This window comes from Martes martes (assembly GCF_963455335.1).
Source record: "Martes martes genome assembly, chromosome: 17".
NCBI lineage: Eukaryota > Metazoa > Chordata > Mammalia > Carnivora > Mustelidae > Martes > Martes martes.
In genome coordinates this window covers 42,195,651-42,207,943 of record NC_137905.1, presented here as the reverse complement: position 1 = coordinate 42,207,943, position 12,293 = coordinate 42,195,651, and the positions used below count along the sequence as shown (strand labels likewise).

Genomic DNA, 12,293 nt, shown 5'->3' with positions numbered 1-12,293 from the left:
ATTTTTAACCATCCTGTTTTGCCCCGTCATTGTTATATTGTTTTTTTTTAACTTGTTGATTTTTTTAAAAAAAGATTTCATTTCTTTATTTGCCGGAGAGTGAGAGAGAGTGCACACAAGCCGGGGGAACAGCAGAGGGAGAGGGAGAAACAGATTCCCTGCTGAGCAGAGAGCCCGATGTGGGACTTGATTCCAGGACCCTGGGATCATGACCTGAGCCAAAGGCAGAGGCTTAACCAGCTGAGCCACCCAGTCGTCCCTCCTTGTCCTCTTGTAATTTTAAGACTTTTTTTTTTTTTTGGAGCAGTTTGAGGCTCACAGCAAAATCGAGGAAGGGACAGAGATGGCCTCTACTTCCCCTCCCCACTCATTATCAACATCTGGTGAATGCCCAGCCTCCCCATCACCCACACCTGCCACCTGAGGGGTGCATCTCTCACAATCCATGAGTCTGCATGGGCACAGCAGTATCACCCGAAGTCCCCGGTTCACACTAGTGTTCGCTCTCAATGTGTACATTCTTTTTTTTTTTTTTTTTTACTACCTCTGACGTGTTTATTTTTTATTTTTTTTCCCATCTCTCACATTTTATTATTTTTTTAAATTTTTTTATTTTAATAAACATATAATGTATTTTTATCCCCAGGGGTACAGGTCTGTGAATCGTCAGGTTTACACATTTCACAGCACTCATCATAGCCCATACCCTCGATGTGTACATTCTATGGATTTGGATAAATGTATGCATCATTGTAGTATCAAACAGAGTCATTTTGCCACCCTAAAGACCCTCTGTGCTCCACCATTCATCCCTGTCTCCCAGCTAACTCTTGGCAACCACTCATTTTTACCCCCTCTCCAGACTTTCCCTTCTCTGGAATGTCATACAGGTGGAATCGTAGAGTGCGGCACATTTTCCGACTGACTGCTTTCACTTCGACCTATGCATGTAAATTTCCTCCACGTCTTCTCATGGCTTTTGCTGACTCGTTTCCTTTTAGCCCTGAATCATCTTCCATTGTCTGAATCTACCACTGTTAATCCATTCTCCTATGGAAGGACATCTTGTTTGCTTCCAAGTGTTGGCACTTACAAAGAGAGCTGCTGTGAACATCCGTGTGCAGGTTTTTGTATGAACCTAAGTTTTCAACTCCTTTGCGGAAATACCAAGGAGTGCAGTTGCTGCTGTATGGCGAGAGTTTGTTTAGTTTTGTAAGAAATTGACAAACCATATTCCAAGATGACTGTGCGGTTCTCCATTCCCACCAGCAATAAATAGGAGATCCTGGTGTTCCACAACCTCACCAACATTTTTTGGTGTCTGTGTCCCAGATTTTCGCCATTCTGATAGGTGTGATGTGGTATCTCATTGTTTTAATTTGCATTTCCCTAATGCAATGACCGCTGACCCTCTTTTCATCTGCTTATTTGTCATCTGTGTATTGTCTTTGGTGAGGTGTTTTCCATCATATTTTTTTTTTAATTCTGAGGCTTACTTTTTAAAAAAATATAATTACTAATAAATGAACTCCAGTGTTCGGGCTACAGCCCCTCCCATCTGCTAGAGAAAAAAAGGAGAATGGAGAAAGTATTCCCCTTTCTTTTTTTCTGACACTGCAGAAACACAGAAAAAGCTGCCCTTAGCCTACGTGTCCCCTTACTGTACAATTTTGAATGTGCTTCCTTCACATGGACACAGCCTCATAGGAGTGTACTAGGTTGGTGAGTCAGGCACAGAGTGGATCCCGACCTGCCCCCTGGGCTGGCCACACTGCCCAGTGCTGACCTACACAACTCCACAGGGTAACCCTGAATACAGACACCTTCTGTGTTTTGAAATTGCCTTTGCAAATATTACTTCTATTAGAGGAATCCTGTAAGTCATTCTGTAATTCAGGATAGGCTAGGCTTTGCTATAGTAACAAAGAAACCCCAGAATAAGTATAAAGTGTTATTTCTGGCTCACATTATGATCAGATGCAGCTCAGGGCTTCCTTAAAGCAGTGACTTAGAGGGTACAGGCTGCCCTCTGGAGCATGGTTTCCACGGTCACCACAGAAGGGACAGAAAGAACTGGAATCAGGTATGGATGTTCAGACCAGGCTTACAAGAGTCGTTCATTTTGTCCACATTTCACTGGCCAGAACCTATTCACACAGCCCCTACCTAACTTCAAAGGAAGCTTGGAAACCTGGCCTTCTGTGTCCCCAGGAGGAGGAGGTAAACTGGTTTGCATCTGGCCCGTTATTGCCACAATCCAGGCTTCAGAGATTGTGGCCGTGGCTTCTGAAGCAATTTTAACCCCTAAAAAAATCTGTAATTCTGACTCCTTATACTAATTGGTTGACCTGAAGGGAACATTTAAGTTGACATTTCTGAATTCCTAAAACTCATATATACTGCTCAATTTTTTTTTTTGTTCAGAGATAAAAAGATTATTTCTTATCTTTAGATAAAAATTAAGTTTTTAGCCTGCGGCAGTCTTGGGAGACACAGTTTCAGGGGGCCCACATCCTTCCACAGCGGCTCAGGGCACCCCTCATTAGCCTTCACGAGAGTCCCTGGCCATGCTCTCCCTGAATGCTCAAGCAAATCCAGGACACCCTACATCTGCCTAAAGCCCCAGCAATGGCCATTCCTTGGTCCTAGAATCAGACCGACTACCTTCACGGCCTACCATGCCCACACCAATGGGCCACTACACACTTCCCATCTTTCCTTATGGTGTATGTCACCCCCTCTCTGGCTCCAGCCAAACTGGCTGCCTTTTACCCTCCTCCCCAGGCTGTGGGCACCTTCTAGAAAGCCCTTTCTTTCCCCCTCCTCTTCATTAGACCCTCATATTGTTCAGGCCTCAGGTCAGGCATCCTTGCCCTCCTGGAAGCCTCCCCACCATATTTACATGTTCAGAATGGTCCCTAGCGCTGTTCACCAAATCTCCCTGGCTGGCCACCTTCCAACAGGGTGGGATGGTGCCGTTGGCTTCCTTGAGGCCATGCAACCATCTCTGGCCAATGAGATGCAGGCGGAAGTAATCCAAGTCACTTCCAAGCTAGAGCACTTAATTCCAGAGCGAGATGCTCTCGAGTCCTCTTTCCTCTGTGCAGAACCCACAGTACTTGAGATGGAGGCTGTTCTGCCAGCCCTGGGTTGTGATGTGAGCAGAGTTCCAGCTAACCCACAACACATTAGTAAGAAATAAACATTTCGGGGCGCCTGGGTGGCTCAGTTGGCTAAGCACCTGCCTTCAACTCAGGTCATGATCCCAGGGTCCTGGGATCGAGTCCCTCATTGGGTTTCCTGCTCAGCAGGAAGGCTGCTTCTCCCTTTCCCACTCCCCCTGCTTGTGTTTCCTCTCTGGCTGTCTCTCCCTGTCAAATAAATAAACAAAATCTTTAAAAAAGAAAAAAAGAGAAATAAACATTTGTTGCCCCAAGCCATAAGACAGGGGATGTTTGTTCCCACAGCATAACCCAGCCTCTCCTGACTGACACACTTTCCTTCCAAAACACTTGTCACTTTCACAGTTTTTCACTTCTTTTGTCCCTGGTGGGTTAATAGTTTTCTTTACCCACTGAACTGAGAGCTCCAAGAAGACAGGGATATTTCTGGTGTGGTTTCCTCACTGTACCTCCTGCTCGTGAAACAGCTGGAACACAGTTAAGAGCTCTATTAATGTAAGTCTGCTGATCTCAGGAAGAAATGAATGAGCAATCAGCCTGAGAGGTAGGTACAACTCTCTCTATTTTACAGGGAGGCGATGGAAGCTCAGAAGGGCTGCCTTGGTTGCCCAGGGTCACATGGCAGTAAATGGCAGAGATTGGTCAGAACCAGTGTCTGAGTCTAGAACCTGTAACTGTTGTGTAGCTACTTTTTCTGGATGGCCTCAGGGGCCAAAGACACCTCTACTCAAGGGTTTCAGCCCTACCTCTGAGGAATGTCTCTATGTTGGTGACACTAAAGGATAAAAGGCATGGGTATCTATGGGCCATGGGTCTTCTTTGGAATAATCCACAGCTGGCCAGACAAGACAGGGAGATTCAAAGGGTGGGAGGTGGTCAGCTGTCTCTCTATCCTTCCGTTTCCCTCCCAACTTCCATTAATTGAGTGCTCACTCTCCGCCAGGACCTGCGCCAAAAGCTTTAGGATCATGAGCTCATGGTCTTCTCAAGACACATCCCAGGTGATTTTTATTTTTCATAGGAGGACACTGAGGGTCAGAATGATAAATCTACTCACCTATTGATACAAACAGTCTATCAGTTATGGCGGCTAAATAAAGCACCCTCCCAAATCAGGGATTTCGAATAGAAAGGATTTATGCTTACAAGTCTGGAGAGGATTCACGGTTCTCTGCTCAGCAGTGGGCTGGGCTGGCTCTCCGGTGTTGGCTGAGGTGTCTTCCGTGGGCATGAGTCGGCTGGCCAGGCTGGAGCAGATGCCATCAGCTGGGGCACCTGGGCTCTCCGTGCGGTCTCTCATCCTCCAGGAGTGTGAGCCAGGCTTGTCCGCAAGCTGGTGGCAGGGCTCCAAGAAAGGGAACAGAAGCTGCAAACCCTCTTGAGGCCCAGGCTGAGGCCGCACTGGACCCGGGATGGGGCAGTGCGGGTGTGGCTTGCCATGCACCTTAAAGGCGAGGTTTTGGGAAGTCGCCTGGGCAAGGCTGGTTTAGACAAGCTGTATCTGTTATCTCCCGCTGCATAAGAAACCACCCCAAGTGCAATGGTTTGACACAACAGTCATTTATTTCTCTCTCCTTTCTGTAGGGTGGGGACACAGGCTGAGCTCAGCTGGGTAGTTCTTCAGATCTTGGCTGGCCTCGTTCATGCCTCTGTGGTCAGCTTTGAGCAGCTGGATGGCTCTGCTTCCAAGGGTTGGGTGGCAGTTGCCTGGGAAGCCTTCAGTCTCCTACCCTCCAGCAGTCTAGCCTGGACGTGTCCACAAGGTCGCGGCAAGGTCCAAGAGAGCCAGCGGAAGCTGCACAGGCTTCCTGAAGCCTAAGCTTGGAACCAGCACAGTATCACTTTGTCCATGGCCAAAGGAAGTGACAAGGTCAGCCCAGATTCAAAGGGTGGGGAAATAGACTCATCTCTTGATGGCAAGAGTAGCAAAGTCACACTGTAAGGAGGGACATAGGGAGTGAAGGACTGCATCCCCTCTGTACTCACTTTATCAGAGGCAGTAAGGAACACAGCTGGGATTCTAACCCAGGAAGAGGATGCTAACTCATCTGTATCACTTCTGTTCCTTTCCTTAGCTTCCCTTCTCCTCAGATGTCTTCCCTATCTGTAATTTGAGCCCCTAGTAGCCTTCTGTATTAGTCAGAACCCATGGGGCTGCAAGTAACAGACATCCAGGCAAAGGTGCTTAAGCTAACAAGGAGTGTACTGGCTCTTGGAATGGAAAAGTCCAAGAGTAGGTCTGGCTTCAGGCACAGTTAGATCCAGGTGCACATGAGTGATGAGGCTGGGAGTTGAACCCAACCAGGCTGCTCCAGAGTCCTTGCTCATAACCACTTCACAAAAAATAGCAAGCCCTAGTCTGAGCAGATACTCTGTGCCTGACACTGTTTGGAGCATCAGGAGATAACGATGATAGTAATAGTAATAATAATACCCATTTAATAATTTAAACCTTCCAGCCACCCTATGGGGTAGGCATTGCTATTATGTTCATTTTGCAGATGGGGAAACTGAGGCACTGATGGGGTAAATATGCCTAAGGTCACACGTGGAGCAGCTAGGAACTGAACCCAGATGGTGGAGTCCAGAATTTGTATCTTCTGCCCCCAGGGTCTCCCTCCTGAGCCAGGAATGAGGTCAGCCTCTGAGAAGTTCGTGAAGAAAGACGGAGGGAGGCCCCAGGACAGCCCAGTCTTTCCCCTCGCTGTGTCTGCCTCTCCCTGCTCTCCCCTCCACCCGCCGCCTGGCACAGCCTTCCCAGAACCCACTTGTGAACAGACTGACCTAATGCAGGCTGGGCCAGAGGGCTGAGTCCAGGCAAACAGGCAGGGGCCGGGCCTGAGTCACCCGGCGGGGCTTGCCAGGGCCCAGAGTGGCGGCGTGAGCCTGTGCCAAGGAGGGCGTGGGCTCGTCGAGACGACACCTGGTGCCACTGGGCAGCTGGAGCTCCTCCTGAGCCCACGACCTTGACACCCCTTAGATCTCTGCAAAACAATCCTTGCCCACCACCCTGACGGGAAACCTGGGCAAGATGCCAAGTCATTTTTAATGCATTTATGAGAAACCAAACATGCCTATTTATAGCCTTTTGATTTGTCAGCCAACTGAGAACTGGGTAAGTGTAATGACATCCCGTGAGCGGAATCCAGGCGTGGCTGCCCGCCCCTCAGCAAAGACAGCAAGCTTGCTTCGTGGGCTCATCAGCCTCTCATGCAACCTGTGGGCAAGGGGAGACGGAGGTTCAGCGGGGGAAGGTCAGGTGCTCATCTCCTCAGCTGGGACGCGGCAGGGCTGGAAAGAGATCCAGGATCCGACTCGGCAGACCTCCTCGGCTGCGTGGTCAGGACCCTGCCATCCACCCCCCAAAGGACAAAGCTCTTTGTCCAGTTGTTCGTGGGAATCTTTGGGAACACTCCACCTGCTTCCCGTTTCTTCTTCTGCACCCCACTTCCCACCTCACTTCCTTCCTCGTGAATGTGAACATGTTTTCCTCTTTCTTGTTTCTCTTTCCTGCTCTCTTGCCCCCTTCCTCCTCCCTCCCTCCTCCCTCCTCCTTCCCTCCCTCCCTCCTTCCTTCCCTCCCTCCCTCCTTCCTTCCCTCCCTCCCTCCTTCCTTCCCTCCCTCCCTCCTTCCTTCCCTCCCTCCTTTCTTTCCTCCCTCCCTCCCTCTCCTTCTATCAAGGCAATAATCACAGCGCTCACAACATCTGGCATTAGAGAGGCTCCGTTGTGCCCCGACTTCTCCCCACACGGAAGCTCCCCGGCCTCAGTGGATTCTCTAACAGATGCCCAAATTATCGCCATTTTCCAGATGGAGGCCGGTGCCCGGTGGCTCCTCCACGCTGTGTTCCCCCCGGCCACCAGCGCTCTCAGCACTTGTGCACAGACCTTGTGGCTCCCGCCGCTGAGACTGAAGCGAGGGCACCGGAAATGAGTCAGGTAGCTGTCCACCCGTGGGGAGCTGCTGTTTGACTTGGCATTTGTCTCCAGGGGTCCTTTGGGGCCGCCACGTCACGTGGGAGTCTCCAGGACAACGGCCTTTCCTGGGATCTCCGCGCCCCGTGCCTCCGTGTCCCCTCCTCGTCCTTGTTGTTGGGAGGATCGAGTCAGCTGAGGCCATGACGTGCCTCACTGGCCCTGAGGCGTGAAAGACCAAACTTTCCCCGGAGATAAGGCCCAACTGCGTTCAAAACAGCTGCCACGGGTGCCAGCACGTCTGTGCAGGGTCGTGGGGACCTACGGCTAACCGCCGGGCACCCGCCTCTCCTGCACGCAGGCCCCCTCCCTGTCCCTGTTCCCGTAGCCTACGGGTGAAAACCCTCTGGCTCCCCCCCCGACGGGAGAACATGGCCTTGAGACTTCCATCCACTATCTTCCCAGGTTGACAGCTCCCGGCATAAAGCAACCTTTCTTTTCCCGCCATCGCTTGTCTCTCAAGTATTGATTTTCGGGGGGCAAACAGCCGCAGAACCCGAGTTTGGAAACAGTTCTCGGTCCTGTAACGCTCAAAACAGCGCCTGGCCTGGAGCACAGGCTTTGGTGCTATTGTCTTCCACGGTGGCTTTGGAGAGCTGGCTTGTCGTCCCGACGGGTCCCCCGTGGGTGTGCCTGCGTGGACCACCCCGGCCTCCAGCCTCTGGCCTCATGCTCCACCCACAGCCTGAAACCTCCGTCGTGGGCTTGGATCATGCAGACCCGCATCCCACATACCCTCACTGGATGGGCCCGCTGGCGTCCGTGGGCCATGCAGACGCTTGGGACCCCAGGAGCGGAGCCTGCCAGGCTCCCAGATTCATGGCTTCGGCCCTCCTTTCCTGCTGCAGCCACAGCACCGGCCACCCCGGGGTCGCCCCCCCCACTTCCTCCAGAGGCAGGCAGCTGTCACGGCTGCTCCACACCCTTCCGTCACAGTCTCCCCATCTCTTTACAAGATGTTGATGCCACTGGGTTTTGATTCATCGGTGTTACCCACAAAGCCCTTCCCCGTTGACTTCCTGCCCCGCCCCTGGGGGGGGTTGGTGTGAGGATTTGATTGACCCCAGCGCCTCCCCTGACACCAAGCTAATGTCACCCCTCCCTGGGCCTCAGCTTCCACATCCATAAGTGAGAACAACCAAGAACAGGTGGATGAATTCCCCTAAAGCCCTTGGAGCAGAGCCTGGACGGAGCTAAGGGCAGGTGTTGGCTCTTGTTCTGACGATTACCACTATCACCACTTTTGGTTTCTCTCTTAGTTATCTCTGTAACTCTCCATCTCAGGCAGATCTCCATGTCTCCTTCTGGCCTTTCCCCTCCCTCAGCCTAGATCTAGATGGTGGGACTGTGGGCAAGGACCACACCCTCGGGGGTGCCCCCCGCAGGAGAGAAGGGCCTGCTGGGCTGTCACCAAGAAAGATCCATAGGCCTCTCCTCCTCCCCTCCAACCACCAACATTGAAGTAAGAGAATTTCCTAAAAAAAAAAAAAGATTTTATTTACTGATTTATTTGAGAGACAGAGAGAGACTGTGCAGGGGGAGGGGCATGGGGGGAGGGAGAGGGACAAGCAGACTCCCCGCTGAGTGCGGAGCCCCAACCAGGAACCCCTAAGCTGAAATCAAGAGTACATGGTTTAATGACTGAGCCACCCGGGGGGCCCCTGAGTTAGAACTGTCCAACCTACAAAGAAAGTGAATGAATTTTAGCATAACCCCCAGGTACCTGTCATCTAGATTCCACGATCGTTAACGTTTTCCTCCGTTTGCTTTATCACATACCCATCAGCCCGCCTCTGTTCATTCATCAACCGTATGATTTCTTCATTGGATTTTTAAATGAGTTCAAGTGAAGGATTTTAAAGCTGACATCAGCACTTTAAACTCCTAAACATTTCAGCATGTACACATCACTAACTGGGATTTGAGGTCTGCAGTTCTTTTTTGAGGTAAAATTTGGATACGATGAAATGTACGTATCTTAAATGGATGTTGCTGAGTTTCCACTGGTGCACACACACGTCCCGATTCAGGGAAAGAACAGTTCCATCACCCCACGAAGTTACCCTGCCCAGGTAATCCCTGCCCCACTGCCCAAGGCAATCATGGTTCTGATATTTTTCTACTGTTGATATTTTTCTACTGTCCCTGTTGAATTATCAGGGTTGATGACATGTGTGCTCTGGGAGTAACCTTAGCTAAATGTTACGAGTTGGTGGCTAGAGTTAAAAAACAAAAACAAAAACAATTACTGAGCCCTTCTGCAGAATACAGAAACCATAATCACTATGATGCCAGCAGTGACAGAGCCTGGAGGGAATGAGGGAGCTCTCGTGCGGACAGCCAGGACCATGCCTGGCGAGGGCAGTGGTCTGAGCACTGCATGGGCCATACTGTTGAAGTTCTCTTGCTGTCTCCTGTGCATCCCTCGCTCTGGGAGGATCACGTAGGATGCTCCTGGCTGCAAGTAAGGGAAGAAGAGTTGCCAAATATCTTTAAAAAGACAAAGGCTTTTATTATTTTGCAAAACAACGAATCTCACCAAGATAGAGATGTTCTACAAGGTCATTGCATTTCTCATGGACTAAGAGTCCTTGCATGTGGGGAGTTCCTCCCTCAAGGTGGCAACATGGCTGCTACAGTTCCAGCCATCATTTCCTACAGATGCAAAACATTACAACCTTACAGTTCCTTATGCTAAAATCTTGCTCTGCCCATTTTCCTCCTCTGTTTTAAGTGTTTGACCTCTCTGATTTCACTCTTGGTACTTACAGGCTCTTCTAAGTGCTGGTTGAAGAAACTGCAGAAAGATAAGTAGAAAACTGATCTTTCTTTGCAGCTGTAGAAAATCAGACACTCCTCAGCATCATAAAATTCCTCTTGCAAATACTCTATCAAGCAACCTTTAACCTTCCAAATTCTGTAATTCTCATCTGTCTTACTTAATAATTTGTTGCCCTGGGAATAATACTTAGATTGTCATATAGATTGTGACAAGGCTAAATATTTGTGAGGTTTTTTTCTTTGTTAAACCAGTCAAGTGTGATTGGCACCACCTTTTTTTTCTCGCACATGGATGGAGGGGAAAACCAGACACAGAGTCTGTCATGATTCTGCTTCAGATGAAGAGTTTGAGAAAGTCGAATCCAAGGTCAGTTAGTACCTCCTCACATGGCTGCACTTTCTGTGGGAGGCACAAAAGGGAAGTTTCTTCCCCTTGCATTACTTTTTAAGAGCAAAATCATTTTACCCCAGGAACCCCCACATGTGAGGCTAAGTCTGCTGGGAAGTGGTTAGTCACAGGTTCTTCCAGAACCAGTCACTGACCAGGAGATGAGAGAACTATGACTGGCTTACATACTTTCCCTGGACACATGGATGGAGCTAACAAAAACAAGCTAATAAAATCAGGACTCAACCCACCCAGAAGAGGGAAGGAAAATGGATTTGCATATTAATAATGCAGACTCCCAGTTCCTGCTGCTGGTCCCGTGGCTGCTTTTGTAAGTCACCCCATGTCTGGGCTCACGCTTGGATTCTGCTTTTTTTGTCTCAGTTTGAGCGAACCACTCAGGCTTTGTAGAAAAGGAGCCTCTAGAGGGGGTGTGGCTTCTGAGTGAGGGAAGTGCCTGCCCACATCCCTTGGGGGGGCAGGGGAAGTACCTAAGCTTGGCTGCAGGCATATCTTCAAGACTTTGTTACCAATTAGACTGTCTACTGCTACTGAAACCCAAACTAGCTTAAGCACAAAGGGAATGTACTGGTTCTTACAATGGAAAAATCGGGGGAGTTGGATTGCAGGTATGGCTGAATCCAGGTGCTCAAACAATTCACTCAGGACTGTGCATCGCTCCTTCTTTTACCTTTTCTGCCCTCAATATCAATTTCATTTTCAGGCAGGTCCTCTCCTCCCCCAGCAGCTCCAACCTTGCTGCCCACCAGGTGAGCAACCAGGGTAGGAACAAAGCTTAGCTTTTCAGGAGCTTCAGCAAAAGTCCTGCAGCTTTCTCATTGGCTTTACCTGGATGATGTGCTCATTTCTGAAGTGGGGGAACATGGCTGACACAAACAAATCACGCAGACAAAGAGAAGGGAAGGATGGTTCCCAAAAGAAAATGAGAAGGGCATATTTATCTCTTGCATAGAGAGAGAGACAGCCCCAGGAGCACCACCCTATCCTGTTTCATCATGAAGCGCAGTACAGTCACTCACAGGGTGATAAGCGGCTAAATTAGCTGGGGGTGGTCAGAGAAGGCATCTCAGAAGAGGTGCCACGGGAGGCAGAGCCCGGCAGGATAAAAGACTGTTTCAGGCAGAGGAACCTGTGAAAGCAAAAGACTTGCAGCAAATCCACATTTGATGGACACGTGGACAGAGGAATTAATGAATGGACGCCCGCAGGCGGGACTGCAGGCTGTGTTCCGGTTCAGAAGAAGCCCATGAGCCCTGTGGTAATGGGGGAGCTGGGGTTGGGCTGTAGCTCTTGCAGGGGAAGTAGACAGCGCAGACTGCCCGAGTGGAGAGAGGGGAGAGGTATTTGGACTTGGGAGCCAGGAGGAGAAGTTGGCACTGAACCCTGCCTTGGAGACCATGCCCCGCATCCCTCCCTCCACTCCTTAAGGCTCCTATGGCTGCCTAGAAACCCCCTCCCCTTCCGAAGCTTGCCCTCCCCCACTTCTCCACAGCCTCTCCCCCCCCCCACCTTCTCATTCTCACTTCTTTTTCTCAGTTCCTCAAACACACCTAACTTGTTCCCATATTGAGGCCTTTATACTTGCTGTTCCCTCCACCTGAAATACCCTTCCCCAAGAACTCTGCAAGCCTGAGCCCTCAGGTCTCAGCCAAGTCCCCTTCTCCGAGCAGCCCTCCCTGACCATCCCAACGGCACTCCCTGCCCCCTGCACCACGACCCCTTCCCAGTCACGTCGCTCTGCTTTACTTTCTTTCCTTGAGGTTTTCATGTTTTCGAGGCTGCTGCAGTCACAGCTGTCACCCCAGTGCCCAGCACAAACCCTGGCCACAGAAGCTGGCTCTCCCCTCCCTGAGCACCTGCTCAGAGGGTTCAAGGTTCAGCTATGCTCCCTGTCTGCTCTTTCCAATGTGGTGGTGCCTTCTCTGTGCCTCGATTCCCTCCTCTGT

At 50.3% G+C, this 12,293-nt stretch overlaps 2 long non-coding RNA genes across 3 annotated transcripts; one reads left to right on the top strand and one right to left on the bottom strand.

Annotated features, from left to right (window-relative positions):
• Window positions 1-4,722: 4,722 nt before the first annotated feature.
• LOC308358225 lies at window positions 4,723-7,094 on the bottom strand. Its single transcript, XR_013968305.1, has 3 exons — window positions 6,885-7,094; window positions 5,967-6,399; window positions 4,723-5,118 (listed from the first exon to the last, which is right to left on the bottom strand). It is a non-coding gene; the product is annotated as an uncharacterized lncRNA (long non-coding RNA).
• LOC308358226 lies at window positions 6,087-7,604 on the top strand. 2 transcript variants are annotated; one of them, XR_013968306.1, is made up of 2 exons: window positions 6,087-6,297; window positions 7,173-7,604. It is a non-coding gene; the product is annotated as an uncharacterized lncRNA (long non-coding RNA). The 2 variants fall into 2 exon arrangements; XR_013968307.1 differs by having other exon boundaries at window positions 6,111-6,297; window positions 6,994-7,604.
• The last annotated feature ends 4,689 nt before the right edge of the window (window positions 7,605-12,293 follow it).